At 37.8% G+C, this 22,646-nt stretch overlaps 1 long non-coding RNA gene across 1 annotated transcript in view; it reads right to left on the minus strand.

The window, feature by feature from the left end:
• The window catches only part of LOC135715027 (uncharacterized), a 40,907-nt gene that overhangs the window by 13,405 nt on the left and 4,856 nt on the right, over nt 1-22,646 (minus strand). The window contains exon 2 of the long non-coding RNA XR_010518922.1: nt 1,451-2,081. This is a non-coding gene — a long non-coding RNA (uncharacterized LOC135715027). The remainder of the gene's footprint in view (nt 1-1,450; nt 2,082-22,646) is intronic.

A 22,646-nucleotide genomic window follows, 5' to 3' on the forward strand; every position in this document is an offset into this window, starting at 1 on the left:
GATCGGATTCAGTAGCACTTTGTGAGTCGCTGTGGGCCAGCTATGCCAAGCGCGTCACCCTCGTTTCAATCAACATACAGATCGCCAGCATCATCTGTGTTGAACACCCTTTTTTTTATAAACGATATTTTTTTATAAACGTGGTATAAACTTCAGCTTTCCTAGTATTCCTGAATTTTCCTGGGTCAGCACTATGCAAGCAACATAGTAAATAAATAATTTGGTGGTCTTAACTAATCACGCTGAAAGAGATATCATGATGCTTGAAAATGGCAATGGAAGCATAAGTCGAAACAAGTATAATTTCCAAAACCTACTGTAAATTTAAATCTTCCTAAACAAAACCTTATCAACATGAAGAAAAGAACAATTTTTGATAAGTAATCCTAATACTTAATGTTGAAATCAGATCACTTTTCAAATATAGTCAACATTCGTTCTCCCCCAAAGTATCCATTATTAATAATTAATTAGTTAATAATTAATTTATAATATCCAATATTATGTATCCAGACTGCTTCGACCACATTTCCCATGCATATTTAGGTACTACCTGGGAGGGAGAAGCAAAAAGAACACATGGAATTCATTGTATACTTGTTTTTCTTGCCATGAAAATTTGTGCCATTGAAATCAAATCAAAACAGGCGCAGCAAAATAGCGTGTTTTGCTTTGAGTGTGTAGTGATTGTTTGTGATTGTTCATTGTGCAGTGAGAAACTGTACTTTTCTGTTTTGTATATTGTGCAGTGAGAAACTGTACTTTTCTGTTTTGTATTTTATTATGCCACTAGATATTTTGACAAGACCTTCGTTAATGGTATATTTCAATATTGATTTGTGTGTATTTTGAATGAATTAAAAATAAACAATGTCCCATTGAATAGCTGGAAACGACGGTTTTTCATAAATTACTTTACGCGAGATTTCAATACCGCCTTGTGTTTTCTTGTTCAATTGTAAGAAAAGCATCAAAAAAAATGGATGGCTGTCAATGACAATTCGTGACAGCAGCCGTCTGGCTGGATTTGAAGTTCCATTTTTCTCTCTTCGCAACTCTCTCTCAGGGTACTACCATAACTCATTGTTGAAAATCTATTTAGAGATGTTTCTGGAGCATCAATAGAAAAGGAGGATGCTAATTGCGATCAATATCCAAGCGTAAGTCCATATGTGGGAACATCGCTATGCCATATATATAAAAACCAGTAAAGATACCGCGAAATGGACAACATCCCGTCTTTACTTATAGAAGCATATCTTTTTGAAAAACTTCATGTTACTTAATTAGTCCCAATCATCATTTTCCTCATGGGAAAACATGTCCCCGAACGATTTTGAAAAATAAGCCCCACCCCAATCTATCAGTTATGTATGATTTTGAAAACAAAAGCCAGAAAAAAAATGTAACAAACGAAAAGCTACCTGCGAAAATGAAGTTTATTACTTACCGAATTGTTTAGCACTAATCAGTGAAGCTCGTTTATTAAGTATTATTTGGCGATGCTTAACTGTTGTGTCAGTTTGTTGACGGATGTTTGTGGCAACGACGAGTTGTACGTCTTTAATTGATCGGATAATGAACTACAGCAGAAGTACGCAGATGTGCCAGTGCGCTTCTCAACAGGCTGAGTTATTTTAAAGTCTATGCTTTAAGTTTCTAGCAGTCGTAACAGCATTATTAGTTTATGTGATTTGAGTAATTTTTCTTCTTTGTCACATTGGGTTGTGGATATCAGGATATACCAACATTTCTGCCACTGATTACCATTTAATATAGAGGACACAATTCTCAAGCAAATATTTATTCTTCGGTATTTTTTCAAATTATTTTGGCGAATGATTTTCACAGCATGAATCGGTGGTACTTGGGTGTGTAAAGATTCTTCGGAACTGAAGTAGAGCACTAGGAATGGGGACGATGACAGCTTATCTTTAAGTGTGCACTACTCTTTCGACCACCAAACGATATTCTTCTAGGCTGTCATGGCTTACGCTTGATGGTTATGTGTTCTCCTCTTGCTGTTCCATTCAGCAAAACATACCACATTTGCGCATATTTCCACATGGGTAACGGTTGCGCTAATATAGGTTATGACGCAATTAAGAAGCACGTGGTAAAGAAAAGAATTTAGTTTGAGAGTTTATTTTTAATAGAATTAAAAAATTTGGTTCGACAAAGCATCGAGTCGTTGGTGCATGAATAAACCTCATCGTGTATGTTTCTATTAAACTGTTTATTTGTATTGTTTATACTAGAATATGATTCAAGAAGAGCAACTTTCACACAGTATAAATTGGGCCGTATGAATAAAGAGAGTAAAGTAAATGATTTAATTCATCCGACTCATACCCTAACTCAGGGTTAAAAATGTCATTATCGTGCGCTTAATTCTTAGCTCCCTATTAAAACTCCAAATACCAGGTTAAAGTTCAACTGGCTGGATCTTACTCTCCAATCTCCAATGTCTTACCCTCATCTACTTGAAACCTACTGAACATTTGTGTATTTAGGGGTGTTTTCTTTGAAGTGCAGGAGCGTGACAAGTACCAAATAAAACTACATATTATATAATAGGTATACCTAATTTTACTGAAATCGTCATCTAGCTCCACAGTTCTTTTATAAATTTTACTAGGGCAGCGTGCGGACCCGTTTTCGAAGAAAATACATTTTTTGAACATCCGTAGAATTCTGTATGAGATCGCTACCACTGTAAAGAACTAATATATACAATCACCTAAGCATCCCGATCGACAGGTCTTTCTTCATGATTTTTCTTGCATAGATTATGTATGGTCTCTTCATGAATCATTAACCATATTGGTCGTTACGGAACCTTATGGGATGTCGTTAGGGGAACCTGTAGTAGGGAACAGTTCAAGTTTTTCACCAGACATGCTTTTTGACGGCTTTATTTTCATTACTTTTAAGAATAGGCTAATTATAGTCTTGAAATAGAACATTTTTTTCAGCGTGCGATGTATGCATTCTAACCACTACGCCGGGGTCGCCCCCATAATGCATTAATAATATTGGCCACTCCGGGACCACGGACATGCCCTCTGGTAGGGGACAATTACAGTTTTTCACCAAAACATGCCTTTCGACGACTTTATCTTCATGGTTTTTCATGAATAGGCTATTGAGCAGTTCCACGCCAAATGACAAATAGATCTGACGCGACGTTCTCCAATTGTCATGAAACTGTGCATTATTGTATGTTATTGTCAATCATTAATATTTGAGCTGCCATTTTGAAACACGCAAATATTTACAAAATGGCGTATTCGATATTGCTTAACAGTCCATAACTCGAAACCCTCACTTTCAATTGTTATGACATGAAGTGTTAGGCTTTGAATGGATCATTTACCCTTTTTCCAACTCCACAAAAATCGGGATGCCCCTGTGGGAACTTGGGGATTCCATCCGGACCGGGAGCTTTCTTCACCTTCAATCCTTTCGACACTTAGGCACTGCTACGAGTTCCTCGTTCGTGAGATCGACGTTATCTCCTTCTCCCTCTCCGTACGGTGAAGGTGGCCGGGTCGTTGGGTCGTGCTTCTGGAAAAATCCTTCCACAATGACATTCAGCTTCTCTGGGCACATTTAAGCGAACATCGATGGATCTCTGATCTTCGCCATCACGACTCGGTATGCGTCGCCCCAGGGGTTGGCATCAGCGTCTCGACACAACTCCTTAGAACAGTTTAACTTGCTCTGCTTTATCCTTCGTTTAAGTGCGGCCCTGGTCGCTCGAAACACTCCTCATCGTATCTCTTTGTCTGCTTCTGTTATTGCTCTCTGAACACTATTCTGTTCAATGGTTCTGAGACAACTAGCGTGGAGAGTGTTTGTTATTTGGCTCCAGCTTCCTCGGCATGGTCGTGTCACATTCTCGCTAACGTTTCTGTCAGCTTGTCCACGTTCAGACCCCTGTCCACACGGAGTACTTTAACGAAAAGATCATTGTCGAAAGCCTTCGTCTTCCACTTCCGGTCGCAAGTTCTCGCTTTCGTATGAGCTGGCAACCACTTGTTGAATGTGATATCTGCCCATAACTTGTATAGCCGCCGTCATCCCAGCTCTATCCGCCACCCAGTTACCGTTATCGGGAGGGACTCGATACGGTTCCGCAATGATTGCAACGTCGCACTTTGTTTCTGTTGTCGACTGTCACAACAATTGCTGTGCTATGTCGCAATGACTAAGGTTTATTTGGGTTACCTCCATTACTGTAAGCCTGCCATCGCCTTTTTGTATGCTAGGCAGCCTCACGTCGTATGATCGTTTCCGTCCTTTTTTTTCAGAGCATGCACCTCGGTTGCTTCATGCAGCCTCTTGCAATGTGACCTCCCCGCATCTACACATATCACATCTGTCAGGCCCATTGCAGTTCCTCGCCTGGTGACCGAAATCCATACGCTTTAAGCATCGCTCCAGTTGCTTGGTAACACGAGGAGTGCCTTTCAGTGAGCACACTGACCACCCCGCTTGTGAGTTATTCTGATTTTCAAGTTTACACTCAATAAAAGAAAATAAGCAGATTGATCGTACCAAAGGTACACGAATGTATGGTACTGGTACTAAGTTTTAAGTCTATATAATATGGATGCATGTGGTCATATGTGGCAACACATCATTAGTAGCAGTTTTAGGACTTTTTTTCCTAGTGTAACAAAAAGGAGAAAAAAGTTATGAAAAGTTACCGTCAATATCCAAAGTAACACCCATGCATGGTACTGGTAGTTGGTTTCTGTCTGAAAATGTGCCATGATCTTAGTACCATTATGAAGGTGTCAAAATATGTTCGGTAGCAGCTTTAACATTATTTTTAAGTGTAACAAAAAAGGGGAAATAAAGGGATGGAGATTCAAACCCATTTACGGTACTGTTAGCTAGTTTAAATCTCAAAATATACCATGCATAGGGTCATAGCACCGTTTTAGAAGTAATAAAATTTCTTTTGTAACAGTTTTAGGGTTGGTGTAATAAAAAAGATAAAAAATATGGAAATTTTCACTCATAATTCAACGTTACACCCATGTACAGTACTGTTAATTCGTTTGAATATAGAAAATGTACCATATTTATGGCCATAGTGTTGTTTTAGAGGTGCCAACATACCTTTTGTAGTAGTTTTGGGACTATTTTTCAGTGTAACAAAAAGAAGAAAAAAGAGGTGGAAAGTTACGCTCATTATCCAAAGTGACACTCATGTACGGTACTGGTAATTGGTTTTTAGTCTGAACATATTCCATGTGTATGGTCGTAGTACCGTTATAGAGTTATTCAAATGACATCTGAAATAGTTACCACGTAAAAATAGTTTTGGCCAACTAGAATTATCAAATACCCCTACGATGTTTGCATGCCACCGTACGCCTTCCTTATCCGGATTGATATCAAGACATGATCAGGTGATCTCGTTCAGACCCCTGCACTCGACCACTGTCTCCTGGGATAGAGCTCTTATGCTCGCCCCTTCGTCAAGAGACTTTTCGACGAGCTCTGCTCTTGATCGCAGGATCCTTCATCAGCTCAAATAGCATCTCGCCTTTCTGGGTGCGCCTGGTTCACCACGTTCTCTCTTAGCTCCTTCAACTCCGGATCTTCTCGCACCTTCCGGAGGAGTGCTACATACGTCGTTTTGTATTTTGCTTCGACGATCAGAGCATCGCCCTTCCTTCGCTCCCGATGAGGCCTGGGTTTCTCTTTCTTCTGTTTTTCTTTCTTTTTCACTTTTTTTCCTTCCGTTGTTTCAACTTCTCTTTCGGCTATCCTTCCTTGTCTTCCTTGTCATTCTTGAGTTTTTTCAACTCCTCTTCCTCTCCTGGCGTTTCCCTTTTCTTCTTCTCCGAGCGTGGATTTCGGGGGTTCCTTCGGTGTCTCCTGTGCTTCAGCTGCTGCTTTCTCCTTGGCCTCGATCAGTGCACAGCAATCATGGCGGACAAGGTTGCTTCCACTCACTTGATATAAAGAAAATATTTTCAGAATTTTGGAATCACCGCTTTATGTCAGCCAAGTTCAACCACAGGCTGGAACACAAAAATATAGAAATATAACTGATAGAAATATAGGGTTGTCTTCTTTGGGCCTCGAGGATATTCAACAGTCGCTCTTTGGCGGTCTCGCTATCCGTTAATTGTCAAATTTCGGTTTGGAGAGCATTGGAGACCAGCCAAAAATGACCACTGTTATCTTAAAAGCTAACAATAAAAAATAAATTTTGCGGAAACATCTATATTACATCAATCACAAACAAGTTTCTGCAACTTTTCGTGATAAAGTGAACTGGAAAGATCCTTCCTTTGTATTCTTTATTTATTTTAGTAATTTTTAACGCTATTTGAATAACACGAAACCTTCTGATTGTGTAAAAATGTGGGAAACCGCTTAAGACCCGACCTACCGAGGTTGATAAATTTACATACTTAAACATTTGCAAATGTTTGGATTCTGATAGCTCGTGTAGTTTTTGCATGCTAGGTACTATAAACAGTTTTTTTTTTACATTTTTGTATTTTCACCAGAAATTGTTTTTTTTTTTAAGATACGAAATGTTGTTACTTTTTGCCCACATTCATAATGTGAATGGTAAAATGTTAATAACGTACGGCGTAAAAAAAATGCGTCGAAACCGACTCCAATGTATTTATTTGACCTGCGGTTCAAAATCGTTGGGCAGGCCTGCATTAAATGGTAAAATTCGTAGTTTGAAATGTGTCTGTCGTACAATTTGCCTTCCTGCGTGAGACTCCACCTTTTCATTGCCTGGGATTGAGCAATGTGCGGGAACCCATACAAAGGTTATTATATATGATCTTTCGACCAGCACACTTATTTGCTCCCTTACCTTTGATGAACCGAATAACCTTAATCGAACTGAGACTATCCGAGAAGAAGAAGTAATGGTCTGTGGGTATGTTGGAAATTATCCCCAATGCTTAGTTAATCACCAGTTAATTGCAGCCAGCTCTGCAACATTATCAGAACAATTAGGTTCTGAACAGTTATCCTTCAACCTCTGAGACGTGTAGACTTTTTTTTTTATCAACTGCGCTTATCAGAGAGTCAGGCATTTTTGACTATTTTCCGTATGTTGTCGAGCCAAGTTGCGTGCAGTTTTCCACGATGAGGAGAGAAAACACCTTCCGAATCGATTATTCGAACCTCCCTCTGAAGCCATCGTATGAAAAAACCTACGTTTTTTTTTGCCGTACAGTTCATGGTCTAAAGAGGGAAGATGTGAAGAGACTACAGTGCCACAGAGGTGAATCATGCGTGTTCGTGAAGGTCGCTGACCTAGGTTTGGCCCAAAAAGTGGTCCATGAACACGACGAAAAGCACGAAGAGGAGTGCGGTGGTAAAAAGTACAAGCTCCGTATTTATATGGAAGATGGAAGTGTTGAAGTGCGTGTGTGGGATCTTCCCGAAGGTGTGTCGGAAGAGAGGATTGTTGAGTTCCTCAGTCGGTTAAGTGCTTTCGATCCGGGAGCAAATGTTTGGGGAAGGGCACGAGTACGGAAGCGTGCCGCTTGGCATCTGGTCTGCTTGCATGGTGGTAATACGAAATATCGAATCGTGGGCCACCATCGACGGAGTGAAGGCATTCATTGCCTATAAGGGACAATTGCAGTCACTGTCACGAGCAGACACACACACGGGTATCTCGTGTGTACAAAATAAAAAGCTGCTGGTCCAAAAGAGCATCAAAATGACAGCAAATTGAAATCAAGTTTTGATATCAACATCAAACTGAAATCCTAATTTGATTTAAGATTATGCAATTGACAAATTTTGTTTTCATTTTGCTGTACAATTGCTCTTCAAAAATATGTTGTAGCGGGTTTGTTTTCATTGCCTTAGCATAACATCAAATTGAATACTTGTTTTGTTATCAACAGGAAAAATTGATATCAGTTTGCTCTCACTGATGGCAGAAATAGTTTTCAATGTGACAGAAAGATTTTTTGCTCTCAATTTTGATATTTTAACCGTTAAAACGAACAAAACGACTGCTGATGGCGTATGCAGACGATATCACGGTGATCGCCACTTCGCCTGAACAAATGGAAACGATGAATGAACTGTTTACGAGATTCGAGGTAGCCGCCGGCATGCTTGGCATACACAGTTGTACACACCAACTGCTCATTTGTTAATAATTTTTCACTCAGTTGTTGCATTTTGTTTTTTTTTTAATGTAATTTATAGATTAAGATCATAGCTTACTAAAGATATGCAACAAGTAGATAAATCTTAACATTTGAATCAACAGCAATGAATTTTTACTCTTAAAGTCCGAGATGTGCAGCGAGTATTTCTCACTTCATTTTTACAACGCAAAAACAAATACAGTTTATTACTAGAATTAAAACCTACTTTGTTTTATGTATCTATAACAAGCTTAAACTCTATTCTATCTACTACTTAAAAAAGAACGATGTTTCGTCAACTCTGTGTAAAGTTATTAGCAAATGAGCAGTTCGTGACCAAAACTGTGTATGCCAAGCATGGCCGCCGGTGCCAAACGCGAAACTGTTGCCATCGATGTTGGGTATTATGAGGGAAACCGAATAGACGTTCAGTGGCTGTAAACAGCCAACACGGTGAAGATCATGGGTGTAATTTTCACAAATTGGATCCAGCTGATGACGACGCTGAATTGGGATGCGGTGGCTGGTAAGTTTGCGCAACTTAAGTGGCTCCACCCGGAAAAAAAATTACAGTGAAATTTTCAGTGGAAACAATGCTCTGACATTAATATTTATTGTCGACAATAAAAATGATTGTTTTAATGTTGTACCCTTCCGAAAACGGCAAAACTGCTACTTAGTTGTACAATGAATGTACATAATAAAATGTTGTTACAATGATTTTTATTGTATTTTTCATTTATTTTATTGTTAACATGATTCGATCACGAACAATAATGAACAACTCTATTACAATAAAAATTGTTGTTACATTAAATATTGGTGTGTTTTCATTGTGGGTTACTTCACGAACTATAAAAATAAATCTGATTGAAACATGCAGACTATGAGAGGGTCAGCAACACTGCCAATGTAATCAAGATAGGCGCTGCTCGTATGGCTCTTGCTTTGACAGTTCGTTTGGCTCTATTCGTTGCCTAGTCAATTGAACGCCTACGACCAGATCGGTTTGAGTTGAAATCAACTCTCCTGCCTCATCCAAATCCCGCTTAATGCAGACCTTTTCCGTGCAGTCAATAATCATACAATAATAATAAAAAAATCCACCACTTGAAGATGTCAGGAAATAACTCTCAGGTGGAAGCATATTTCATGGGCGATTCTCTCCAGTTGAATGCATTAACTTATCAACGACGCTCAACCACCAAGGAGACGTGACCTAGAGAGATCGAGTGCAGGGGAGTTGGCCTCAATTTCTCACAAGTTCCGGATCGAATCTCAATCCATAACCAGTAAAAAAAGGACTCAACCGTAACAGACACACCACCCCCTTCCCTCCCCGGGGCGATGTTTTATTTTTTCGATTTATTTTTAAAGTCGATAAAGTAGATCTGTCAAGCCAACACATACACTCTAAAGTACACTGTTATTTTTTTAATCAATAAATTCGCCAACCAACAGTAAAATAACAATAATATATAATGTTATTGAAAAAAAATTATATGGGGAAATCACGAAAATTTCATTGTTAAGACACTTAACAACCCCCCTTTTTTATTGTAAATTTTCCATTTACCATGAAATTTACTGTTTTGTACAACATAAATCAAGGTTAATTTATTGTAGACGTAACAATATAAATCATTGTTAAGACAATAATTTTCGTCTTATTGTTACATTGTTTTTAATTGTATTTTTGTTGTTATTTTTTTCGGGCAGTCGTGGCAAACATTAATCCAGCAACAAAAGGTGTTTGTGTTGAATACGTTCGGTACTTTTAAGACCTGGTACCTTACCTCTATACTACCACCGCTTTGCGTACACATATCAAAAATTACGTCGAGGATGGGTACTTGCACCCACTGTGACAACCGAACAGCCGAAAAACTGCAACACAAATTTTGCTCCTGTGATCGTGTCGGTCCAGCTTGGACAGTTTTGCAGCAGAAGATAGCTGCCATTCTAAACGGCGACGTTTGACGATCTGATCAGACTTGCCCTGAAGACAATCGATAGAAGAAGACGCACAGAAATAATGAAACTGTTCGCTAAATACATATGTTATTTTAACGATTGCAACGATAGAAAGGTATTGAGATTAATACATGTTCGTTATCTGCATTAAAAATGGAACTGAAATCCAAAATTTCATCAATTTTGGTTCAGTGTTCACTCGGCTGTCGACAGAAGCATACCACTCTCAATGTGTGTCATGCGATCGTTTGTTTACTCGGCAGCAACCATTTTGTGGCCCTCCTCATTGTTCTTCATCAGCAGTTCTTTCAGTCGATGCGTCGTCGACTTTGCAAAGCAACGGTTTCGTGATGAATGTGTGAGTGCTGACCACGTTTTGCGTCCATTGCTACAATAGAAGCGCTCTGACCCTCGTTGGCGAATCTGCCATACAAGTAAACCACTGGAAGCGGCTCCCGTTCTGGTAGATGAGGCTTATTGGATAGCGTGAACAAGAATCCTACGCTCTGTAAAGTTAATTCGGTTGAGCCTTATCAAATAAATTAATAATAATAAGAATCAATTTTGGTACACTGGAACTATTTTAAAGAAGTATGATTACATTAGCAAAAATCAGCATCTTAGCACCCCTTGGTGGGACTTTGTATGGGAGCGAGCTGACAACGAATAGATTTAGTGTCAACGATCAAAAATTTAAATCTTCTATTAAAAATCGAATCTTATTATTTATTATTATTTCTTGCGTGAGTCGCATCGCGTCGCGTCGAGTGTCGCGTCTACCCTGCTCGCCACCTAAGGCTTTCTTCAGGTGACTCATTGAAGCCTGGGGGGGGGGGCGTGCTGTCAAATCAGCCTACTGATCAGTCTTGTATGAAACTGGTTCCAAACGTAAACAAACGCTGTAGGTTTCTTATGGCTTGTTTACATTTGGAACCAGTTATGCGTGGTAGGCGACGATTGTTGCTCCCCCTCTTGATTGAAGCGTTTAACAATGACCGTCATGATGGCTGATATTCACTTCAAGATTTTTAGGGCATAAATTTTGAACGGTTGCGACTTCACTCATTAAATTGATACTGCACTGCAGCAAACGTGAAGTTCCAGTTTCTTTGTGATAAGTTTCGTGAGAGCTGATATTTGTGCTCTTGAAATGTTTATGTGGTACTGAGATTGATCAGAAATGAGGTTTCCTCAGCGATTCAACTTCAAAAAGAATGCACAAATAACTCCGGAGTTGATCGAGATGATCTCGATTAGGCATAAATCCCTCCAATCAGTTTTCGGTATGTACATCTTTTATCTACCGATTAAGCTTACTAAATATTGCTGGTTTTTAAAGATTTCGTTCGCGTTTTGTAGACGCACATGTATAATTTGTCATTAGAACACGGGGCGTTTCTGTGGTGGAAAAAAAGTGACTTCCATATCTATCACAGATTACAAATTCGACAGTGAACATACATAAGGACGTAACCGTGATCGCTTGGATTAACATTTCTCGGTGCGTTTGCTGTTGCTTTTGATAACCAATACAACCTGTAACAGCACTACAATGAACCAATTTCAGATAATATTCAAGCTGAACATTGCATTAGGTCCTAAGTAGCGACTTTCTCTTCCGTTAATAACTTGAGCACATAACCGTTTCTTGTATTTGTCGTATTAGATGCTAGATAAAATCTTCTTTTATCGATATGTGTGCTGAAAATACCTGGGCCGAGTGGATTCAAGGAGAAAGTCGACGAATTATCGACGCCTACCACCACACCACCGGTGACGCTACTGAGCAAATAATGTAATTGCAGAAAGGACACAAAAACAGCAACATTTTAAAGAAACTATAGGTTTTCCAGAAAATGTCACCTGAGATCAAGTGAAACCTCTTTTTTTTTTTTCCTTTGGTTTGTTTTTTTCCGTCGATCTTGTTTTCCGTGTTGAGCACCAATGCTACCGACGTGCCAGGAAGGCAGCTCCCACACCTGGACCCTACCTATCGACCCATCAACTCATGAACCGGGGACCAACGGCTTTACTTCCCATCCGAAGGAAGGCGTGATCAGAGATGTTATGCCTCAGAACATCCCGGCGGCGCCGACTGGGATTGAACCCAGGCCTGCTGGGGTGAGAGGTAATCACGCTTACCACTACACCACCGGCGCCGTTAAGTGAAACCTCTGATAATTGAGTAGTACACTGGAGTCGCTTTTTACGCGGGTGATACGTCCCGCGTAAAAAAAAACCGCGTAAATTCCGGAATCCGCGTAAAAAAAACCGCGTAAATTCCGAAATCCGCGTAAAAAAAAACCGCGTAAAAAAAGACCGTGTAAGAAAAAACCGCGTAAAAAACGATATACCGCGTAAATTCTGAAATCCGCGTAAAAAAAACCAAAATCCACGTAAAAAAAACCGCGTAAATTCCGGAATCCGCGTAAAAAAAAACCGCGTAAATTCCGAAATCCGCGTAAAAAAAAAACCGCGTAAAAAGCGACTCCAGTGTAATTGCCTCTAAGCCGAGGTATAGGGTAGAGAACTACTTCGGCCTAATCGCCCATTTTGGGCCTATCGAGCAGAAAAGTTCAAATAAATCCATGATTTCAGAGTTAGCAAGTCAATTATACATTTGGTACGATACTTTAGTTAATAAGCTACCGAACGAAATCAATGATATCGCGTGATCTGAAGGTTTGCATCCATTATTCCCAAAAACAAAAGAAGCGCTCCGACTGAATCAATTTTTATCTTCATCCGATAGGCCGAAGTGAATTCATTAGCGTTTCAATTGCGTTTCAATGCGTTAGGCCGAGTTTAGAATCCGTAGGCCGAGTTTGGCGTCAAGAAGCAGTGTTAGACTTTTGACAATATCTCAACGATTGGCTTCTCTTTATCAAATATTACTGTACATACGGAAAGGTAAATAAACTTGGAAGCCATCAGTAATAATAACATTTCCTTTGGTGTTAAGTTGCGCTAGATTAAGAAAGATAAAGTGTGGGTTGTTCTTAATAGGCCGGAAATGGGGTATTAAACCCTACGTGATTTGTTCTGAAAAGTATTATTATTATTATTTAGCTTTATTTAGGAGGCTTTCAGCCTTAGGCTGGTTCGCCTCCATACTTCTGAAAAGTATAAGGACAGCCCTAATAAACAAATGCCATTAATAAACGGTAACTCGGATGGTGGAAGTATCCCACAAATAGTTTGAATGAATATGTCGTTAAGCTCTTTCTTATGGTTATGGAGCTAGTACGTTCATGAACATCGCAAAGAAGTATGACTAAAATCAATAAAAAAAAAATCTAGTTTACAAAAGGTGTAAGGCAATAAGGTTTTCCACCACCGAGGTTAACCTCAATCGGATGACAGCTCAGTGGTACTGTTTACGTGGACTTAGTCGATTTTTTCTTGGGTAGATTTTCTCAATAATTTTTCAGACTGCAGTGAGATGTAGGCCACACTTCTGCAATTTCCGCGATTAACATCCTTTCACTACGCATTTCCTCGACAATATATTCCAAATTAAAAAGCGAAAATTTTAAATATTTCAATTTTAAAACTTCTAAGTGCTTGTAAACAGAACCACTGAATTGTCAAAAGTGTTCAGCCGATTAACACTGAGTCAATTTGTGACGTCACGCTGCAGTACCTGATAAGGTTTTGCACCGCCGGGGATAACCTCAATCGGATGACAGTTCAGTGGTACTGTTTACGTGGACTTAGTCGGTTTTTCTGGGGTAGATTTTCTCAATAATTTTTCAGACTGCAGTGAGATGTAAACCACACTTCTGCAATGTCCACGAGCAACATCAAGGGAAGTAAAGTCGTTGGTCCTCGGTTCATAAGTTTGATGGGTCGATAGGTAGGGTCCAGGTGTGGGAGCTGCATCCCTGGCGTCGGTAGAATTGGTGCTCAGCACGGAAAACAAGATCGACGGAAAAAAAATCAAGAAAAAAAAAACAATGTTCAACTCAACTCAAAACACTGTTGCTGATGACGACCAATCGGATGGAATTCGATTTTGAAATTTTTGTTAGGGAAAGCACTTTTTGCAGGTAATCGATGATAATTTTGATCACCATTGCAACAGTAGGACATTTGTGTAATTTTCATTAGTGACCTATTGAAAATTGATTAAGTGTTTATTCTAGCAGATTTGTAGAAAAATTTCCAATCGATTGGCTTTGGAATTAAAATCCATCCGCTATTGACAGAGCTAAAAGTGTTCAAAACCAGACCACTTTTCGTAACGCGGTCGATTTTGTTTTTTAACATTGCACCCTCACTATGTTGCTGAAAGACGTAATCCTACGTGAAAACCACCAATTTACTACATTCCATATAGTTGCAGAGAAAAATCAAAAACTACTTTGATCAAAAATGCATAATAAACAAGATTAAGGTTGATCCAGGTCACCGGATTACCTTCCGGTGGACACTCAGTATTTATAATCAGGTTGTGGGTTGGTTTTGTTAAAATATTAATTAGCACTACCCATAGATACCTGTTTCCACTGCAGCATCACCTTAGTGTAGACGACTGGTACCTTTTATCCCCTGATGGCCTATCGGAAACCCGAAATAAAACCGGAACCACTTGGCCAATCTGTTCTAATTTTTAGTATACCATAATTTCAAACATTTTTCTACTCACTGTGAAAATTTCTGCCAATTTCATGGTTAAGCAAAAACGTTATACCCATGCAAACATACATAATACGTATGCCTATTCGTAAAAATAAAAACCGCACCTGCACCTTACGCCCTCCCCAGAAGTAAGGCATGTGGTGCACTTTTCGGGGGTGGCTCGGATTCACATCCGGCCAAGATATTCCCAATACTCCAAAGGTTCTACATTTTGTGCACGCAAAAATTCAATTTTGCGCGGGAAGTTAGCCGGGTCTTCTAGTATACCATATAAGCACATAGCATGACACTGCATGTGTTCGTATCCCGAGCAAAGTCTGAGATCAAATTGAAATCTAAATTTGATGTTGTGATTTCGCTGATAATGATTGCTCAGGTTGCTGTCGTTTTGGTCGTTTTAACGGTTAAAATATCAAAATTGAGAGCAAAAAAATCTTCCTGTGACATCACATTGAAAACTATTTCTGCTATCAGTGAGAGCAAACTGAAAACTCAATTTGATATCAATTTTTCCTGTTGATAACAAAACAAGTAATCAATTTGATGTTATGCTAAGGCAATGAAAACAAACCCGCAACAACATATTTTTGAAGAGCAAATGTACAGCAAAATGAAAACGAAATTTATCAATTGCATAAGCTGAATTCAAATTAGGATATCAGTTTGATGTTGATATCAAAACGTGATTTCAATTTGCTGTCATGTTGATGCTGGACTTTGCTCGGGATACCCTTGAATGGATTATAGTCGAGCCGAGCTCACAATTAGAAAAAAATAGGAAAGATTCCTCGAAATACACTGCGAGAAAAAGGATATCTATCCTAATCCATGATCGTTTGCTTTTAGTCGGGCTTCGAACTTGGATATTCGTTGAGACAAACGGCAAGAATGGAAAAAAGAAGCTAGGTCTCTTGGTGTGATGAAAAAAAAGAAAAGAAAAAAACAGTGTTATTTTATTAGGAACACTTCAAGATTGGGTTCGCAAATTTTTTAAAGTAAACTTGTGTCATTAAAAATAATCTGGGAGAAGAAAAATATATTGGATGATTAGTGCTCCAGTCTGGGAATTTTTCGGGATGAAACATTTATATCTATCTTCCTGAGCATATAGTTTGAGTACAATCACTGCCTTATGCCGTACACAGCAAAAAAATTATTTTGATATCACATCAAAGTGGATGCACTACAATCATGTCGAAAATTTCATGTAATTTTTATGACCACATAAATAAACAAATGCAGTAAAAGCAGCGTAATGTCAGTTCATGCATTGTATTAATGATAATTTTTTCCTTTTTGGCAAGTAATATTACACCATATTTTCGACATGATTGTAGTGCATCCACTTTGACGTGATATCAAAATTATTTTTTTGCTGTGTAGATACACTTGTATGACCAACTATGAGCATGACCATTATTTGTATAATAATTACGAGCACTATACTAGCACTTTACACAAACGATTTTAAATTGGCTCACTACTTGGCTAGCCTATTAGTCCCAAGTACATCTATAAGCGTAGCCCGTTCTAGTCGAAATTCTAGTACTACACTATGTTTGTTTTGATTAGCTATGAAAATTTGACAGACAGCCAAAGCGTGTGCGCCTTCGCGAATTAACCAATGAGACGAAACGCTTAGATGCGTTCGTTAAATTTCCGATGTATTAATTCACCTGAAGCTAATATTATACGAGTGCCTGATGGAAAGTTCATGTGATTCCATACGTTCTTTGAGAATTGAAGCATGCCGCTTTGAAAATTGTTCGTGACCATAACCTTTCAAATCGCTGACTTATGGAAGGTTTTATGCTTGTGATAAACAAAGTTGGTACAGATTATTATCTAAACTATGTATGCATAACGCATAAACCATTGTAGAGGCATTAAATTTTATTTTTCTTAATTTATTCTAGTTGTTGGCAATTTTTGTTTCGGTAGGACGGTTATCTCATGCGTATTACCGTCGCAATGCTGCGGAAGAATGTTATATAAGCTCCGTAACATAAAATGGTATGTGCACTTAATTATCTTATATGGCGTATTACATTTTTATTATGTTGCATTACTCCTAGAAACTATACACAGCAAACAAAATGAAATGTTGATAAACGTAATGCTGATGTTACATATATTGATGTGATTGCAAAAAAATAATACAAGGTTACATCCATGGATGTAAATTTGTTCGATAAAACTGTGTACATAGTGCAATGTAATAATCTACAACTGATGGAATAATCTGGTTGCAGCAGTGTTGATGTAATATTCAATAACTTTTTTTATGCTGTGTATAATTCATTATTTAACTTCACAACTTATTTGCGTCAATTATACTTCTTTGCTTTCGCCTTACGAGTGAAAAAAAAGGAAAATTTCTCAAGCAGCACACTTCTATCACAATAAGTAGCTGCAACTTTATCGTGACTGGAATATATTGCAATTCAGTAACCACAATTGTTTAGTAACAAGTGTGCTGCTTGGCTTAATTGACATTATTTAGCGCATTTTTTAACATGGAACTTGTCGAACCGGTAGAACTTTTAGCCACGATTCGCCTCTGGACTTAAGGCATAGGCATAAGCTCGAATAAGAGCATCTATGTCAATAAGAAGAAGGTGGGTGTAATTAACTGATGCAAATCTTGAATTTGAAAAATATTAATATTGGTTGGGAAATTTGTTAAATTTTGCTCAACTGTGCTCAAAATTTGAACGCATTTGGTTGAAAACGGATTTTACACATAACATTTGCTCTATAATGCTGCCACGGAAATTATATTTCTTCGCATATTGTACGCTTCATTTATCATAACAACTAATTTGCAACTTTCTTTCAAGAAATCTACACCACTTTCTGTGATGAAGATCACGATCGAGAATATTTTTCATGATTCCCTGAAGTTACAAGAGACATAAGTGCCAATCAAATCAAAGTGGAGGACATTATGGTGGCTTCAAGAAATTTAGACATCTCAAAAGGTTCAGGACCTGACGGTATTCCACTCGTATTTATGAAAAGCTTAGCAATAGAACTTACGGTCCCACTGTATTGGCTTTTCAATAAGTCGTTGGAATATGGGAACTTCCCCAAAAGTTCTTTCTTAGTGCCCATTTTTAAAGGCGAAAAAAATCTGAAATACGTAATTACCGTGGGATTGTCATTATCTCTTGCATTCCAAAGATTTTTGAAGCAATCGTTAATGAAAAATTATTTTATCAAATCAAAAACAGAACCACTAACATGCAACATGGTTCCTTCAAAGTCCGTTCAACTAGTACAAATTTACTCGAATTTATTAACTATTCGCTGATTGCAATGGACAATGGAAGCTCTATATATAGACTTCATTCAGGCATTTGATCGCATTGACATACCCTTGCTGCTCTTCAAATTGCAAAAAATGGTAATTGAACCAGGACTTCTCAAATGGCTCGATTCATATCTAACTAATCGTCAACAAATAGTTAGATACAAAAGGAAGAAATCGAAATCTAAAGGCTCTCATTTAGGCCCCCTTTTGTTTACACTATTTGTAAATGACATATCCTTCATTCTTAAAACCATAAAACATGAAGCTCTTTCTAGAAATAAGGAGCAAGGAAGACATCAGGACACGTGTTCTACATTTGGTGCAACAAAAGCCTTTTACAACTGAACGTTAACAAATGTTATTCAATAAATATTAGTAGAAAACGAAGCACATCAGATATTATAATCTTTTAAGAAAATCTACCGGTATAAAAGTGTGAAAGATTTAGGGATTTAGAAGTTATCATAGATTCCAAACTAACATTCAGTGATCATTATAATGCATCATCAACAAAGCATACAACATTCTTGGCTTTATTAAACGACTAGCTGAGTGTGCCCGGTCTTGCTCGGGATTCAATATTAGCTTGAGTTTATGCACCGATTTAAAAAAAAAGCATGCTATATTGTACGTAGCCCCCCCCCCCCTATTATCTAAGGGGCTACCCCCTATGATTATCTCCTTATACCCCCACACTCGCCCCCACATGCCTAATTTGGTTCCATTTGCTTGATTAGTTCTCGAGTTATGGGAGCCCCCCTTACAGAAGGGGGAGGGGTCTCGAACCATCATAAGAACCTTCCACGGCCCCAAAAACCCCTGTATACAAATTTTCACGCCAATCGGTTCAGTAGTTTCCGAGTCTATAAGGGTCAGACAGACAGACAGACAGACAGAAATTCATTTTTATATATATAGATTTAGCTATAACTTTCATGATCCGTACACAATAAAAAACACTGTACATTGCCTATGTGAGGTCAACACTGCAATACTGCAGCACAGTAGGGTCACCTTATTGAATAACAATCGAGGAACGAATAGAATCGGTACAAAAGCAATTCTTATTGTTTGCAATTCGTAAATTAGGTTGGAGAAGATTACCGTCTTATGAAGCACGGTGCATGCTCATCAACATGCAAACATTAAAAGAGCGTCGTGAATTTGCAATGTTCTCATTTGTAAACGATATCATTTCGCATCGTATTGATTCAGAATCACTCTTATCAAAACTAAATTTGTATGTGCCTTCCCAACAACTGCGCAATCGGACAAAAACCAAACTAAAACACCACTTCAATTTAATTTGTAATTTTAACACTTAAAAATACAATATTATTAAGACAAACGCTGCTTTATTTATTTTATATTTATTTTTTGTTCATTATTACTATTAAGAAAAAAATGTAATTGTTAATGTAACAAAACGGTCTACATATGATTGAGGACAATAAATAAATTAACTGTAAACGGATTGTTAAAGCCGCATGTTTTATTTTCATGCATCGGAAACATAAAATTTCCATGATAAAAATTATCTTATTTAAACTAGCCTATAGGTTGGCAAAAAATCAAATGCCAAAGTAGCACTCAGTCGTGCTGAATATTAAAATACCACGGGAAAAACGAGTCTTGCCATTTCCATTGCTTTTTTTTCCTTTCGCTAGCTATTCATATTCTGCTCTGTTAAATTTTCATCAACATGAGATCAGATGTAGCATTATATAGATGCTATCAAATTTATTTCTCAGCTTCATTTTGACTACTAAAGGTAAAGCTGTGATAATAATAAGCAGCGACAAGAACAAGGTCAAGCAAAAATCCAATATCAGAGGGAGCACTAATATTGTGTCAGGATGGACAATCTTGTGGATAAATCTGATTGTTATTGATTGATCTCGATTTGCATGCCTATGACATGCATTTTGATTATATAGTACGTAAATAACTGCGGGATTGGGGATCATGCATGTGCCAGATCTGTTTCCGGAATAGAAGCTTTATAGATGATGAGAAAAAATATTCCCTTCATAATGGTACCCTTCTTAACAGCTTGAATCGAGAAATATAGATGATGACATATAGAAGAAAAGAAGTTGCCTGCAAAGTGACATCATGGAAAGCGTCAGAAAGTCTATACAATAATAGATTCATTGTGAGTCGGGTGCCAGGCAAGCACATGACCTCATATGGAAGCTGTAGACATATTTCTTGCTTTAAAATTCTCAGCGGGATTCATGATATGAAAGCATATCTTAAATATGCTGAAGAAAAACCGAATATGATGAATTACATACATATTAGGATGGGTCATCATGATTATTTTTTCAGAACAATGTTTTTTGGTTCCATTTAGGGTCCCAAACAACTGTGCAAAATTTGGAACCGATTGGTTGTAACCCGGCTTTCTGCATTGTGTTTGAAATTTGTATGGAAATTAGCATGGGAAAACTTGATTTGTTGCATTTTAATTCCTAGGGACCACAATTTTGTTTGAACCATGCATCTAACCATGTAAAACAACTTTTTCCAAGGATGTACGGTACTAGAATGCTTCTAAAAAAGTTATAGCTGCTCAAAGATCGATGTTTCGAATAATATGCCAAAAATCACTTTTCCTGCCAACACTGCAGGTGTACCAATGAAAGTCAGACTTCAAACTGAAATAATTTCGAAGTTGATTATCTTATCGGTTTGGTATGTTGAAATGAATTATTGAAAAACAAAAGATCTATCTCATATGCGTAGTTTGATAGGGAAGTTTGCTACACCTTCCCACGCTCCAATAGAAGTAAAGTTGCAAACTGAAATAACTTCGAAGTTTCTTATCTTATCGATTTGGAATGTTCAGATAAATTATTTAAAAACAATTTCTCAATCTCATAGACATAGTTAATAGGAAGGGTCCCTACTAGAGCTGGGACTTCAACTATCCGGATACTTCAGTTTTTTTTTTCAATAAAATTACTTTCAGACAAATTAAATATCGTTAAATTGATATTCAATATACAGAATATCATGCTTTCTAATGCCCAATATTGAAATAAAATAATTTGAGAAAATGTTGAGATCGTTATCAGGCGGATAGTTACTATCCGGATATCCGGGTAGTGAAATTTCACATTTATTCTCCCTTTAACAGTTTTCTTTTTTACTGTTATATATATTTGTCAACAAGTTGGTTTTTAGGTGTCCATGTGACCTGATATGGAATGGGAGATCTGTGAATTGGCAAAATTTAATAAAATTGAAAAATAAAAATATCCGGATAATCCGAGTCCCAGCACTAGTCCCTACCCTCGTCACACATATTAATGGAAGTAAAGCTTAAAACTGAAATAACTTCGGTGTTTCTGATTTTGTCAAGTTGGTACGTTCAAATGTATTCAAGAACATTTGCTCCATTTAATAGGCGTAGTTCTTCTTCCTCTTCTTCTTCTTATTTTTATTTTTATTCTTCTTCTTTTCTTCTTCTTCTTTTTCTTCCTTCTGATTGAGCTGTCGTAAGCTTGAGCTAGTATCTAGACTATATGCCCAAATAGTTGTGATTGGATATGGGGGGCTACTGCATCCCTTCCACTTCCTCTATTATATCAATGAAAGTAGATATAAAGACTCAATCTCAAAAGAGCAGTTCACACAAATGTCATAGGATTATAATGATTATATTTAAGATTCATATATTCAACGATTTCTCAGGGTACTCTTGTAAATGCTGTTCGATCACCTGAATCAAATATTGCTGTTAAACTGCGTTTCGGTAGGATTTCTTGATAAAGTCAGAAATTAGCTCCACCCCTCGTTCAGCCACATCGTTGACAAACATCAAGGAAGCAACTCGTTGTATCACATTGCAATAATCTGTATTATTACTCCACTCGTTTGCCGGTTTTCGCATGAAGTCGTTCGAAATATCGAAAAGGAATAAGCAGTGTCAGAAATGACGTTTGACTTCGGAGCCTAACTAAAACGTAGTTCACTTATAGATTGCCCAACGAGCGAAATCTGACTGTACTTGTGACTTGGCCAAAGCTCGTGAAGACAGTTTTCGTTTTCTCCTGTTTTTGGTTTTTGACGTAGGACTACTTCTGTGTTTTCTATATGGAGGTGACCCTAATGGCAGTTTAATATATCAAATAAAAGCTTCACATTGAATATTAAAAATTTCCAACTGCTTATATAATTCAAACAACATCATCTCACTAACAGCTGTACGGACAAGTGGATATTAAATATTTCCACTACAAGATTTTTCGATTCAAAACAGCGTCTAGTAAATAAGTTGTTAGGCACTTTCTGGACTATATTTCTACATAGTTAGTTGCATGGTTAAAGCAAATTTGTGGTCTCTAGTGATAAAAATTCAAAAACGTAGGTTTTTCAATACTAATTTCCATACAAATTTCAAACGCAATGCGGAAAGCCGGGTTACAACCAATCATCCCAAAATTTTACATAGTTGTTTGGGACCCCAAATGGAACCAAAAAAAAAGTTTGATCTCGCATGGTGAGGTAAAGTTTGCGTTTTTCCATATTACGGTGACCCACTCTAATAC

The sequence above is a fragment of the Ochlerotatus camptorhynchus genome, unplaced genomic scaffold (genome assembly GCF_037179485.1).
Source record: "Ochlerotatus camptorhynchus isolate MF236.1 unplaced genomic scaffold, CSIRO-AGI_Acam_v1.1 ptg000785l, whole genome shotgun sequence".
Classification (NCBI taxonomy): Eukaryota; Metazoa; Arthropoda; class Insecta; order Diptera; family Culicidae; genus Ochlerotatus; species Ochlerotatus camptorhynchus.